Source organism: Argopecten irradians, chromosome 3 (assembly GCF_041381155.1).
Source record: "Argopecten irradians isolate NY chromosome 3, Ai_NY, whole genome shotgun sequence".
Lineage (NCBI taxonomy): Eukaryota > Metazoa > Mollusca > Bivalvia > Pectinida > Pectinidae > Argopecten > Argopecten irradians.
In genome coordinates this window covers 37,516,888-37,532,150 of record NC_091136.1, presented here as the reverse complement: position 1 = coordinate 37,532,150, position 15,263 = coordinate 37,516,888, and positions in this window count along the sequence as shown.

Sequence of the window (15,263 nt, the reverse complement as noted above, 5' to 3'; positions counted from 1 at the left end):
GACTGTCATAATTTGCCATTTGTTTTCAGCTTTAATTGGCTGATAAGCTCTAATATGATTATATTGCTTGATGAATTATCATGGTATGTTTTGTCTTGCATTATTTACATGTTACTCCCTTTTTGTTTGCCAGGCTAGTTATCTATGCATATTTTTGTAGTTTGATGTTTCATTTTTAGAAGTTATCAAATATGTGGTTGATGGCGGGATCTTTGCCATTGGTTTGACATTTTTGCCCTCATTATTAAGCAGCTTACGTGCTGACGTCTGAGCTGTGGCCGAGATATTCAGAAAGATATGTTAATCAGGTTAACAATTACCCATAGTTTTTTTTCATTTAACGTAAAATAACACAACAAACATTTTAATGAAGCACCACACATGTCCTAACTGTTCATCATCTTGCGCTATGCCATAAAACTTGTGTTCGCTTTTTCTGCGCATGTGCAAAACATGCCAAATGCGTGGCATGCTTTCAGCTAAGCTAACATTTCGTTATAAAAACGTCAATGGCATCACTCAGTGTAAAATTTGCATTAATAAAGCAGTGACATGACGTGCATTCTCTGCATAGTATACATGTGTGCTGCAGTTCAACACATAATCGACTTCATTATAGAACTCTGTTGTCTGGTGCACATAAATGTTTAATCATGAGTTTCGGACAATAGCCACGCGCAGACACATGGGATTGAGCAGGGGATGATCACTACCTATTGGAACCTATTGAAGGTCGCGAGCCGAGTGATGTCCGTGTCATTTGACTAAAGTCCCCCACCCTTAATGTTGTATAAATGGGGGCAATCGTGCGCATCTAATTATAAGGGATAAAGTAGTAGGGTATTTCTTATTAGAATACTGACTCAGCCCTTACACCCAACACTACAACCCAGTCAACCCGATACTGCAGCAGTTGCAGCGAAATGCTAATTTGTTTTACTAGGACCCGGTGTCAGCAATAACTAGCCATATCAATTTTGTCACCAATATGGCGATTTCGTGAAACCGAATATGCCTCTCCTGGGAATAAAGGCAATATATTTGTTCCGGAACCTTCTTTTCAATTAAAATGGCCATAGTTACAAAGTAGCATTCCTAAATGTGCATGTTAGGACATGCCCTTTTCCCTGCAAATTTTGTAAGAGAAAAAAGTTATACAAACTACATAATGTTTTCGTGTAAAATTCGAATGAGCCTGCCCTCCCACACACTTTGTATCATCGATCCTTACACCGGGAATGTTCATAAGTACCTATGTCCTATATAAACGGCGTTATAGGTATATACATGAACGACCTTGGATATATTATATAAAATAGAGGTTGTGTATATACACAACACCATGCCGTAAACAACGTAAGGATTCACCAGGAAATAAATCATCAGCCTAGTCACCTCCCGCGTAATAAGATTGCCAGCAGGAAATCGCACAGAATATTGCTAGTCTCTCACCGGTATTTTGTCAACAGATATTTGTCGTTGTGAATTTTGCAAAACTGACGCATAATGTCGAAGATTTTAAAGCTAGCACATAAAATATATTTTTGAATAGAAGTAACTTAGGAAAATATCTAACTACCAAAAGTATGTTAATTCCATATATTTTTCATTTAATGTTACATTATTTATAGGCAAAATAATATTTATTTGTTAAACCAATTTTATGATAAAAAGATGAAATGAGTTGTGAAGAGGATTGTATAAAGTTTGTCTTAATTGTGATAAATTAGGATCAATTTGATTTGCCACAAAATAAATACCCCAAACCAATCTTTGATATTATTTTCTTTTAAACATGATCATGTGCATTACCCTTCTAGTGTGTAGCAAATAATTCATTTGAATTTTCAAAAGGTTGAAATTTCTGAAAGTCAGTTAGATACCTCTGTTCACGTGTGTCATTTTTGCAATATTAGTATGAAACACTTTCTAAATCACATCCTCACCTAACTTTAAGTTGTCGAAATACAATTTAGCCTTTGTCATAATTGACTTTTTTCTATGAAATTGCTTAATTGTTTCAAATTTGCTGTAAAATTTGTTTCATTATTTCATGAGAATGAGAGTAAAAGAATTTGTACGTATTACTTTCGTTTTGTTAGACTGAAATGTTTATCTGATATATAACAACTATATGACGAAAATAAATTAGTAAAGTGGTAGAAATTGCTTTTTACAATATTTTGAAAATAAAATAAAACATACAAATCTATATCGTATGTTACACTGAAATGGTTATCAAAACATGACTGTTCTTTTTGAATAGTGAATTTAATTATCCCAATAACTGACAAAAATATGAATATCTAATTGATTACTTAATTGGGTTGATGCTAACTTCGGTTTTTGTTTTCACATAAAAATAGGCTATTTGATTTGAAATAAATCTGTAATGAGTTTTATTTTATATGTCATAGTTCAAATACCATATTCATGTGATCTTTAACAAGGCAAAAGTTGAATATAGTCTTCTTAATGTTAATGTTGAAATATATTGAGGAACTATTGGATGTGCTTAAACATTTAAAATTGTGAAACATATCATTTCAGACAGATATCGTAATTGTTAGCATTGTGTAATGAATAATAAAGGCCTAATACGTATTCAAGTTCTTAAAAATTGTACAAAATTCAATATGATTATATTTAGACTTATTTTTTTTTTGTAAATTATTGTTGAACAATGTACACATCCCACTGGCATTTTTGTTTTACATTTTAAATGAAAACTCGGTGTTTCAGGCAAAACACGTGATTGAAAAACACATCAATGTAACTGAAAGTATTGCATATGAAAAATATGTTGCTGGCACTATAAGCAGAAATACGCAAATTACACAATGAAAGAACATAAAATGGATGACCTCTGTATAGTTATCTCAATACACCCTCACATCAGTGGGTCTAACACAGACATATATCGGGAAAAAACCATGACAAAGGATGCACGAGGATGAACGTGTTTTATATAATCATTATTTCCACGTATATGACAAAATCATTTAATTCTATTTAATTAACAATCGGACAAAAACGTCAAAAAGTATTTTACAATATTCTTTTTTTTAAAAATAGCCCCCCTAGAGTAAAAATCTTCATTTTAATGCCATGGATTCTAATTGACTAAGACATATGAATTTGAAAATATAAGATATATATATATGAAAAATAGTGTTGCAAAAATTCTACCAATGATTAGTTAGAAGTGTAACTGTAACTGATTAGGCAATTGATGATATGCATTAACTAAGAAGCAATGGTAAAGGAATGTAGATATCCATTTTCTTTCTTGTTTCTTTGTTTTGGTATGAAGAAATGTGTTTTTTTAAATATTGTTTAAATCTGAAAAGGAGCTGAAATTTTGAAGTTCGCTATTTCGGTAACTGAGAGACAAAGCAATCACTGCTTTAATGCTTCAAAACGATGACGAAATTGTGTAATTAATTTCATATCAATTTTGCTAATAAATACTTCGTATATTTTTTGTTGAAATATCTCGCCATAGACATCCTCATATAGTGTTAGTTCTGAGAGAAACAGCATGACCAGGACATTAGCATACGATACAGTGTACACAGAGAACTATCGATCGCCACCGACACATGTTGTTTATCATTACGTATTGTGACCAATGCCACGAGCTTCCCATAGTACATACCTTGGTCGACTGTCAATCACATCCCCTGCCTAGAGCAGCATTGCTTATGTACGTGCGCGCGTTCGTTGTGCGTGCTCTATTACCTCTTGGTCAGTTATCAGTTGGCATGGGCAGTTTTTGAGTCTATATAAACTATATGTGTAGTTAAAAGTCCACAATTCTCCAGTTACCACAGACAAATGGTCAAACTATCCCTCTATAACGTTGGTCAGTAATACCTACACAGTAATGAAACCCCACCATCAAATACCTTCCTAAGAATGGCTAAAGACCTTTTTAACGAATTGCACAGGCAATTTTGTCCTTCCTCGGTTTGATAAGTGGAACAGCTGCTTGTTCGGGAGGGGGAGTAGTGTGCATAACACCAGAAACAAAGCATTTGGCATTTGCAGCGGACTGAAAATAGACGATTACTATTGAGTGTGCAAACCAGTATGCCACGGGCTAGAGGGCACACTAGGGTCAGTCGCCCTGCCTATTTAGACACTAAGGCCGTCGTGTTAGGCCGCGCTGCTCGGCAGCTCCGACCATTTCTACCAATGTCATTATTTCATCGACTCTGCTATGACAGGTCAAACTCAAATTTCTTGCAAACTTCATTATGGGGCGGTGTTAAAAAATATTAAGTTGGCGGAGAGTTTATTTACGGTCAGCTATAAACGTTTGACCGCTCATTGACCCGCTAATGGTCAGAGTTAAATGAAAACAGCGATGAAGAAAGAACCCAGCCGATTTTATATTGCTTTTTATCTAAGTTGACCGGTAGTTGGAATTGTAAGATAAAATTAAAGCCCGCCAGGTCTGTTTGGTGTCGATACGGATCGTACCTGTAAAAAATGCCTGACCTTTTCGTCACACCGTCCGACTCACCTAACGTGTACTAGGCCTAGATATGGGGGGAAATATTACATAATGACGGACTTTTACATAAATACACCATTTACAAATAAATATGCTGCATTTTCATGAATTTCATGAATAGATGCATTCTATCTAAATACATTCATAAGACTGTTTTGCTGGTTTTTTTACGACATTTCCTTTTGTTTTTAAAATAAATAACTAAAATTTTTAATTCAGCTTTAGTTTTTGGTCAAAGTCGGCAAATTCCTGTCCATGTACACATACGATAGCAAAACGACAATTTAAAAGAAATAATCACACAGCATTTACATTTTGTAAAATATGTGATGTTATCATAGATCAGTTAAAAAGGTGTATGCATACCAACAGCTTGAGCAAGAAGCACAACATAATTGCTTTACTCATAAAACAGTTTTGATTTTCAAACGTATTGTACTAAAAATGTAATCTCGGTGCATCTCAAAGTCGGCTAGTTTGTGAAACAAGGTCGACTTCTTACGCAATATGTTGACTTAAACTTTATCACTATCAGCATTAAAATATTTTGGTAGAATCTATATTTTATGATTCAGATGAATATTTTTTTAGATAAAAAAAATAAAATAAAATGAAGAATAATACAAATTAAAATTGAAGCACTTGGTACATGCTCTTTCAGCATGGACGCTGCGCTAATCCTAACCTATGACGCTGTACGGCTTCGCGGTACATTAATATAATATTTGAAAGAAATTACTGTCAACTCGAAAATGAATGGTAAGGCAGCTGTGATGATTAGCCTAAGTTAACAGGTCTAAGCTTGACCTCTAGTTGAGCTTGTAACTGACCACTCTTTAATGAACCCTGTAAAAAGGTTACTAGTCCGGAGATGACCTCAAAATGACCCCTCCTTTTACAGAAACAGTCTCGCTTTATATTAATATAAAAACAACATAAATTCAAACAGCAAGAAATACGTTTATTTTGCATGTAATACCTATTCGGGGTAATGGGAAATTAATTAAAAATACGATGGCATACCATGCGTGTCGGGGCAAACACGTTGTATGTTTCACAACAAAAGCCTCATCATCAACAGAACAAGAAAATAGCCTCGAAAGCGGTGGCGCACATCGCCTTGTACACGGTTTATATATATATATACATGTAATAGCCACTGAGAAGTGTAAACTGACGGTTACACCACATCCAGGCTAAACTAATCAATAAAACACATATTGTGCTGAAGACGTGACATTAAGATGGCCAGAGTAGCGGGTCAAGGCCGTATGTGGTAATGGACATCGTAAGAGTTGACATGTTTAGAGAGCTGATGTATGATGTTTGTATGTTCGGATGTAATAGTCGAGTTAGATTGATGTGTGTGTATATATATATCTAAATAAAAGAGGATGAAGGCGGCTTAGGTACACTAGCATAAAGGTGATGAGCAGTGTGTTGGAAAAATGACCATCCGATCACAATATCCATCACTCTTTATAACATATGTCTTACATAAATTATGTGTCACAACGAACATGGGTCACAATAATACCACTATAAAACTATAGTCATTACACCTTTGTAGGGCACTGCTTAGTAACTTACTGAAGAGCACTCGTTTAGTTCACCAACGTTTGTTGTATATTTTGTATATTCTTTTCCTAATTCCATTTCAGCAACAATCCAGGTCTAATCCGGAAAATAGTTCCCTTGTGTGAAACCTGTCTACTTAGCTCCTTAGCCGTATATCTCCGGTGTATTGAAGATACATTTACAACAATCAAAGCCTGGAAATAGCGAAACCATAGTTTAAAATAAGGAGAAAACAGGACTAGGAGAATAGGATCAGGAGTTCCGAGCGAGAAAGCGATCTCCGCTTTACTGAAGACATCACAATGACAGGGTGAGGTCAAACATAGAGTATAAAGGTGAAATGCGGCAACAAAGGAATCAACACCCTGATTTTCAGACTTAAACTATAATAAAGTAAAATAAGCATCTGTTCTCGTTTATATCCTTTCAAGGGGTTCCGAAATATTTATGTCACAGTGTTCAACGGTGAGCTTTTTCTGTTTGATAACATTATTATTACTGAAAAAAAGATTAATCAAATGCTGTTTGCGCATAATAAAATACATTAAGAGAGAAAAACAACAACTATCATAAAAATCAAATCATATTTGGCAATGTTTCACATGATAGGCGACACGAAGAATTTGAGCATATATGTCATGAAAATGAATTGGAAAGAGACATATTAGGAGAAGATCATCAACTTTCCCCATTGTGTAATGGTGCAACCAGGGGAAATTGATTACCTCATATGCGATATAATCGCATGATACGTTTTTTAACGAAACAAATATGGTAAGTAACAATACTGGGATCCCGGGAATTGCTACTGATGAAGATTGATGCCGTTTTAGGGATATTATGATTTCATTGGAAATCAGAGGTCTGACGTTTTCGGCGTTTCTTACTATTCCATGTTGTTTAGGTTTTGACCTCTCATTCGGGATTATGATTTGACAGAAGATGTCGTCGGTTGAACAACGATCGGTCTCTCTTCTTTCTAGGTTCAAACTCAGACGATAAAAGAACTAAGAGAAAAAGACCAGTAGATCCGGGAGAGAAAGCTTTCTCCGGTTTACTGAAGACACATTCGCAACAACGAAAGTCTGCAAATAAAGAAACCATAGTTTAAAATGGGAGAAAACAGGACTAGAAGAATAGGATCAGGAGTTCCGAGGGAGAAAGCGATCACCGCTTTACTGAAGACATCACAATGACAGGTCGAGATCAAAGTACATCGAAGGGAATATGATATTCATAAAGATGAAATGCGGCAACAAAGGAATTTATTGTCCGATTTTAAGACTTAAACTACAAGAAAGTAAAATAAGGGAATACTTAGGGCGAAACTGACATTATTATTAATAGAAACAAATGTAATGATGGCGTCAAAGCCCCAATAAAACAAAATCGATGTCGAAATCCTACAGAAATACACATTTAATGGGAAAATCTTATATATATCATTGAAAATACATCATAGAGACGATCTTTCAATTTTGCGTCATGCTAGGGGATGAATATTTCATAAATACGTCATTAGAAAACGCAATGATGTATGAACAAAGTCATTACAACGAGAGATCAATTCTTTTGCCCCTTGGCGACCTTACGTGTCCATCCCTGTTGATTGCGTACGAGAAATTCCAGAGAGGACAAATAATGGATAATACATTGTGAGATCACAGCGATAACGGAAAATAATAAATAATACAGCGCATTATCTTCGTGTCAGCTAGCCTCTCTAATAACATGTTTGTTCATGATCGCAATAATGACACCAATAAGGATAGTATACAAATACCTTTGTGTAGAAGGGATGCTGGCAAATGATTTAGTTACAATAAACTTGAAATTAGTAGTGGGAGTTGAACCAGGTATAATGTATATTACCTTGTGTGACCGTTCACAATGTTACTAGTGTATTACATTTCGAAATGTGGATGATATTATAATAAATCAAAATATGATATAATATCAAATTAAAACAATAAAATGAATTAAAGACATTTGTATTACATTAATCTTAACGTTAATTTGATGTCGTTCGAAAAAAACGTTCGTTAAATAGAACTGTTACAGGAAGTTTCAGTCTCATTTGACTCTTCGTTTTCACAAGCTTGATTATAGTTTTTTTTGTTCTCTGCTATTCCGATTACATTTATGTACTACTTTTGACCCACATTTGATGATGTCGTCATGTTATTATAATATGATTTATTATCATTTTTATTTATTTGTTCCCGTTTATATTTTTAATTCATTTAGTGACTTTACCGTTAAAGTAATTAATTATTGTTAACTTTATTGAAAGGAATATGAGATTTTAACATGTTTTTCTAAAAGTGTTTTCACAACAGTTAAAAAATCGCATAAGTATATTTTACACTTTGAATTTGCTGTAGTTATGCAATTTGACGTCATATTGTCCTATGATGCTTATCAAAATCCAACATATTTATCATAAAATAAGGTCGATACAGATATTCAGTGTGACCGATAATCATGAACCTATTCAAAGAACAAATGGCTACGGCATATGATTTACTAATGAACCTATTTCCCCAAAACAAGTAAAAATCGAAAAGCCAATTCGGTATCATAATGAGTCCATAGTAAATAATATTTCCTTTCAAGACTACTGACAATACAGTTTGGTTCAGCTACACTGCATTCCAATATTGAAAACTATACGTGTTAATTCATCAGGTTCTGTCCCCTTAGATCCCGATTCTTATTTTATTGTTGTTTTTACACGTATTAATATACAAAATTTCCTATATGTTTTTCTTTTAAAAGATATTTCTTGTTAACCATTGGTTAATGCGTTAAACGAAATCGCACCTCTAGATCGCTGTAGTTCTCTTTAACCAATGTTGGCTATACCCAGATCACGTGGTGTTTTTGTATATATCTACTTAGGATATGCCTTTATAATATATTACAACATTCGGTTTTGTTGCCTCCAATCCTTAGTTCGTCAGTATTTTTAAATTTTCCAAACACATCAACCTTATTTCTCTGACTTTTGGTTTTGATATACAAGCTATTCTTGTTACTGCTCTTGGTTTTCCGATATATATATATATATATATTTTAATATTGATATTTTATTTGAATTTATTTCAGCATTGACATCGTTATGTTTTTTTAACTTCATCGGGATATGAAAGAAATTTTGTTTGCAAGTTGTGTTAATCTGCATTTTTGCGCCTTTCTTGGATTTTTTCTTTATAGTAGTATGGAAAAAGAATCTGCCAATCAAAAAGTCGGATTTAGTATGAAAACCAATAAAATTAATTTTTAATTGATGGAAGTGCTATTTTGGTTTTGATAGAATACATTTACCGTTTTCTATTACATATGATTACAAGACAGCATTATCTAATATTAGCATGGTCGTGTATATATTGATTTGTTTGCTGCTCATTTACAATGCTACAGAACTTCGGTATGCATGGCGCCTGAACAAACATAATACTTATATACTAGTGATTTATAATAAAGTAGGAAAGCAAATGAAATATGCATTACAGCATTTGCGGAAATATTGACGTAAAAAAGTCAATTATATTTTGTTTTGTCAAAGCAGAATATAACATTACGTAATTGTTTCTAGTGTTCACGTCATGTTTATGATTGCGGCATGTTTTTCTTCAATTATGTATGCACACGTGACGTAAAAGAAAAGAAACAAATTACAATATTCACGTGCATGATGTATTATAATAGAAATATTTTGTGAACGTTTCGTGATTGTAGTTAGCGCGTGACATCATGAAACGATAATGGAGGTAAATCAGACATGCATCATTTGTCGATACCTCTAGGGAAGGTAATAATTGTATTATAAGCATTCAGGTGGGGCACTTAAACATCAATAATATGACATAAATATTAATCCATTCAATATACGTGATCTTATTATTCCTACTAAAAAAACATCTTTTCCATTAGCCTTATCTGGAATAAATATCGCACCAACAAATTTTGTAATACAAAAAAATATGCTGCATAATCAATAGGAAATACCTGAGTTATTTGAACTTTTTGACCGTGATAAAAACCAACAATGCGCCAATACACCAGATGTCTCATTGTCATGACAAAGAGCATAGAGTAAAATATGTTGTGTAAATCATAAGGATAATGATTTCTAATTTCATAATGATTTACAGAAGGTTAGATTACCTAACATAAGAAGATAAACGATTGAATGTGTTCATGGTATGGTAAACCTAGTTTGGGATTTATTACATCTTGCACAATTAGTATTAAGATTTTAGACTATGGGTATAGTCAATAGCTATAGGCATGGTGCTCAGATGTTCACTACTGATAAACACTTAGATCAATTAGTTTAATAAAAGGTTGCGATAACAATAGCCCTCGATTGTTTTTGGTCGAAATGATTGTCGAACTGAATGCCTTTTTATTTTTCGATATTATTGTCTTTATCATCTGATCATTTCAGTAACAAGTATTAGTTGATATAAAACAATAAAAAGGGATTCTAAGCATGTAAACCATACCGATTACATCACAGTGTAATTGCCACAATCCTCAATGGTCACACAAAATTATACACGACCATTATATTGGTTATGTTTATTACCTTTTTTTTAATTTCTCCTTATAGCAGTTGATCGTACGCTCTTTCGGATTCTTAGAGAGTCTTTGTCAAAAACTTATATTATCAAAATTAACTCTAATTTACTTGTGGTTTGAAAATATTAAAAACAAACATGTGTACTATTAATAATGTTATTATTGAATGTAAACCAGATTTATGTTCATAGGTGCAATATCCTTAGAGACAAACTGTACAACTTGCAAAGCAATATTAGAATTTCTGGTATTGATTGAATTTTCAAGTCCCTATTTAGTAGATACTCGAGGAGAGAGAGTATTATACTTTTGGCGTGTTCAATGTGATGCTTTGTGGTGTCGTGTGACATGGTAGTGACACAGTGATGGCTCTGTATTGTGTGGTGCGGTCCTGCACAGTCCTGCATGGTGCGCTCTGGAGTGTAGATGGATGTGCTGTTGTGTAGGTGTTTTATTATTATCAAGAGTTGTACTGTATTGTAAGGATACACACGGTAGTCAGTTTATCTGAATGTGCTAATGTCTAGAGTACATCATAGCTAGGTTACACAACAGAGCATCAACACCATCTACCGACTAACCTAGTACTGGCAAAGTCTGCAGTAGTAACCACAGTTACACAACACCTAGCGTACTCACGAATAATATCTACCGACTAACCTAGTACTATCAAAGTCTGCAGTAGTAACCACAGTTACACAACACCTACTGCACTCACGAATAATATCTACCGACTAACCTAGTACTATCAAAGTCTGCAGTAGTAACCACAGTTACACAACAGCTACTGCACTCACGAATAAAATATCTACCGACTAACCTAGTACTATCAAAGTCTGCAGTAGTAACCACAGTTACACAACACCTAGCGCACTCACGAATAATATCTACCGACTAACCTAGTACTGTCAAAGTCTGCAGTAGTAACCACAGTTACACAACACCTAGCGCACTCACGAATAATATCTACCGACTAACCTAGTACTGGCAAAGTATGTGGTGTATAACAGAGTCGTAACCCAACATAAGTAATATCTACCTACTAACCTAGTACTGTCAAAGTCTGCAGTAGTAACCACAGTTACACAACACCTAGCGCACTCACGAATAATATCTACCGACTAACCTAGTACTGGCAAAGTATGTGGTGTATATCAGAGTCGTAACCAAGGTTACCCAACATAAGTAATATCTACCTACTAACCTAGTACTGTCAACGTATGCAGTAACAGAGTAAAAGGTAAGACTACACAACATCAATTGCCAATACACCAATCAGGAATATTGTGCATCCGAAATGTTATTTGTTGAAATACACTCAAAAATAATTCTTTTTTTTCCATTTGTTAATGGCAGTTGGTATTATTGGTATACTACATTGCGGTTTATATAGGTAATAGATTTCTATACGAATTTGGTGGATTTTAGCTTTCTTTCTTTCTTTTTTTTATTTTGTCCTCGTCCAAAAATCTTTTTTTTTTACATGCGTTCTTGTCGCATTAACTAATTAACTTCAAAAGGTAATTATACATTTGAACACCTTAAATCATTCGAATTGTAAATGAACTACTGGTCAAGGTTAAATGATATAAACAGATTTTTTTAATGAGAATAAGATTTTTTCTGAACTGTGCAAATACAGTGTGATCGAATAGATATAGAACGTTTACAGTAGTTTAATTGATAATGCTAGCTTCAAAATATGCATTTTATCAATTTTACATATACATGATGTACTACTTGGTATGAAGGTTCGTATGTGTGTGTTATGCACCTGTGTTATTCATCAAAGGTTCAGGCGTACCTTACTTTTACTGAATAATGATGGAATGTCGACCTTGGACGTTACGTGGAATTCTACTAAAGTAGACTGTGTATATATAACCACAAACATGATAACGTAACAGATATAGAACGAGATGGCTTTATCTACAACGTTAACACCCTTGTACTAAACAATGTAATAAACATCATACGAATACATTGGCTGTCTTGTGACTGTGCTGTTACTGAGCCATACAACTGTGCTGAGAGTAAAACGCTTATGTCTATCAAGTGTTGACCCAAGGTCGATATTTTTGCTTAGGAAACTATAAAATTCCTTAAAAAGATAAGGCGTAATTAAAAATAAACAAAAATTATATTTTAATGATGAACTAATTATAAGGTTTGATATTTATTTCTAGCATGGTAGGATTATACAAGAGACACGTATAATTGTTACATTTCAAATATTGTGATACAAATGGTATGATAGTTAATCGTATCATCGCAGTTAGAGTTGATCATTTAACAAATAATGTATTTCTCCTGAAGATGTATCTTGCATGACTACATATCGGTAGTAAAGTTTGCTTAATATTGCGTTCTATTATTTATGATAATTTTTAAAAAATAAACCAAAATGACGATATTTTCAAATTAGCTTAATTTTGGATAGTTACCATGACAACAAGTGTTACAAAGTATAAAAAAGTCATAATAATTGATCAAAGTGATGTACATTATTTTAAATATAGCAACTATATTCCCTTATACCTATTTTAAAAATGATTAATTTTTCGAGCCAAAAAGGACCCAAACCATGTATAGTGCTTAGTCCTCTTAAAATAAACTGTATCAAGTAAACAATGTTTTAGACTTGGCAATAAAGGGGAGGACAAAAATGACTTATCAACAGGGAAAAAAATGAAAATATCCAATGAAATGTCGGTTGTTTTGTAATAGACAAATAATTAGGAATGTGTGAGATTATCCGATTTATTCAATGATCTTAAACCCCTTAGATATCCACCGGCTGTGAGGTCCAACTGTTACGGTTTAACAAAAGATACATTTACGTAAGCGACTTTCCCCTAAGTTCAATGAACTCGACAAACGAAGCATGCGTGGTGGATATTATTTACTCACAACAACAACACTTTCTGACCAACTTCAGCCAAAAATATACAAATAAGAAAAAGAAAAACACACACAAAATTATCATCATTATTTAGAGGTAAACTTGTTTTTTTAATAAGCCAAATAAAGTAAAAGCGAGAGGCGACTTTTGCTACCAGTAAACTTGCCCCATAGAGAGAATTTATTCAGGCACCAATAATGAAAAGTGATGATCAAATTTGATAAAACACGCTTTGTTTAATAGTTATTGCTATTTGAAATTCCTCAAGCGATTCTCACGACGATTGTGCTTAAATATGCAACGTGTTTGTATGTTGTTTGTAACAAATAATTATGTTTACTGTATCATTTATATAATGAAAAGTAGTACATCGTATCATGGATGATATTTCCCGCTTTGTATTGTTATTTGCTACGCATCATTAATTATTGTTAAAGAAGAGTAAATCAACATCTGCCTTGGTTCACCACAAACAGGTGTTATGACAGTCCATTACGTATTTTAACTAAGAGACACAGAACCACAAAAGCCAATTATAGTTCGTGTAATGTACTACTTGTTCTTAACCGTACACAAAACTAATTTCAATTATCAATAAATCGAATCTCAAGTTTTATTTAATGTATGCTGTTCTTTTATTCTCCAGAGTGCATCTGAAAAGTACATGATCTAACGCTACTGCTGATACCTTATCCGGGGTAGTTAATATGATTATCCATTATATATAAAGTACCTGCTAACACATCATATATATAGGCCGATAATGCCCAGAGTCTTACAGGACCTTTACATCATACTCTGTAGGCTATCCGCATGCTTCATTGACAATGTTCTAGTGACAGCAGCAGCACACGACCCAGAGGATTTGTCGGTAACAAATGAATAAGTCAATGAGATCTAGTGATAAAAAAGCTGTCGTATTATTATATGGAGTCGATTTCCGCACCCTATGTGGTAAAAAGTCTTTATTACTAAACGTAACGATACGTGACAGATGTCTCTATTTTGAACACACCTTAGCAATTCTAAGCCGACTGCACTCGGTTATCATTGAGTGAATGTGGCGAAATCAATATAAGGTGACATCTACAGTGTCACGTAATGAAATAAGGCTCTTATATACAGGGAAAATATATTATGAAATACACACTTTGTTTTACAGATAAAGCAGAACTCCTCGATATACTTAATCACACATTTGTTTCCGTGTACTCAAAAATAGAACTCAAGACGGGGAAACGACGATAAAAGATTCATAATTAAAGCAAAACATTTCCAAGCAAGACAATACAAAACATATCGCTATGGCTTTCACAAAATGGTCACATTAAAAATAAATCGATGAAAATAAAATGATAAACAAAGCTAATCGAAATAATCAACATGAAATGACTATACCTTTGTCCTAGTTTAGTTGAATTAAGAAACCAGGACCTAAACATACTTGCAGTATTAGCACTTTCTAAGAAGGACTTTATAATGAAGGAAAAGGAAGCAAAAGACGCTTACTACATTGAAGCGTTTGATCTTAACTTTCAGGAATAACACATTTTAATTCACTACTAATCATATGCGCCTCGTGTAACAAACCAAAAAGCATACAAACATCACTTTCAAATTTCCGAAATCCTAAGTAACATTGTAACCTTGTAACTGTAACATTGACATCGCTCTCAT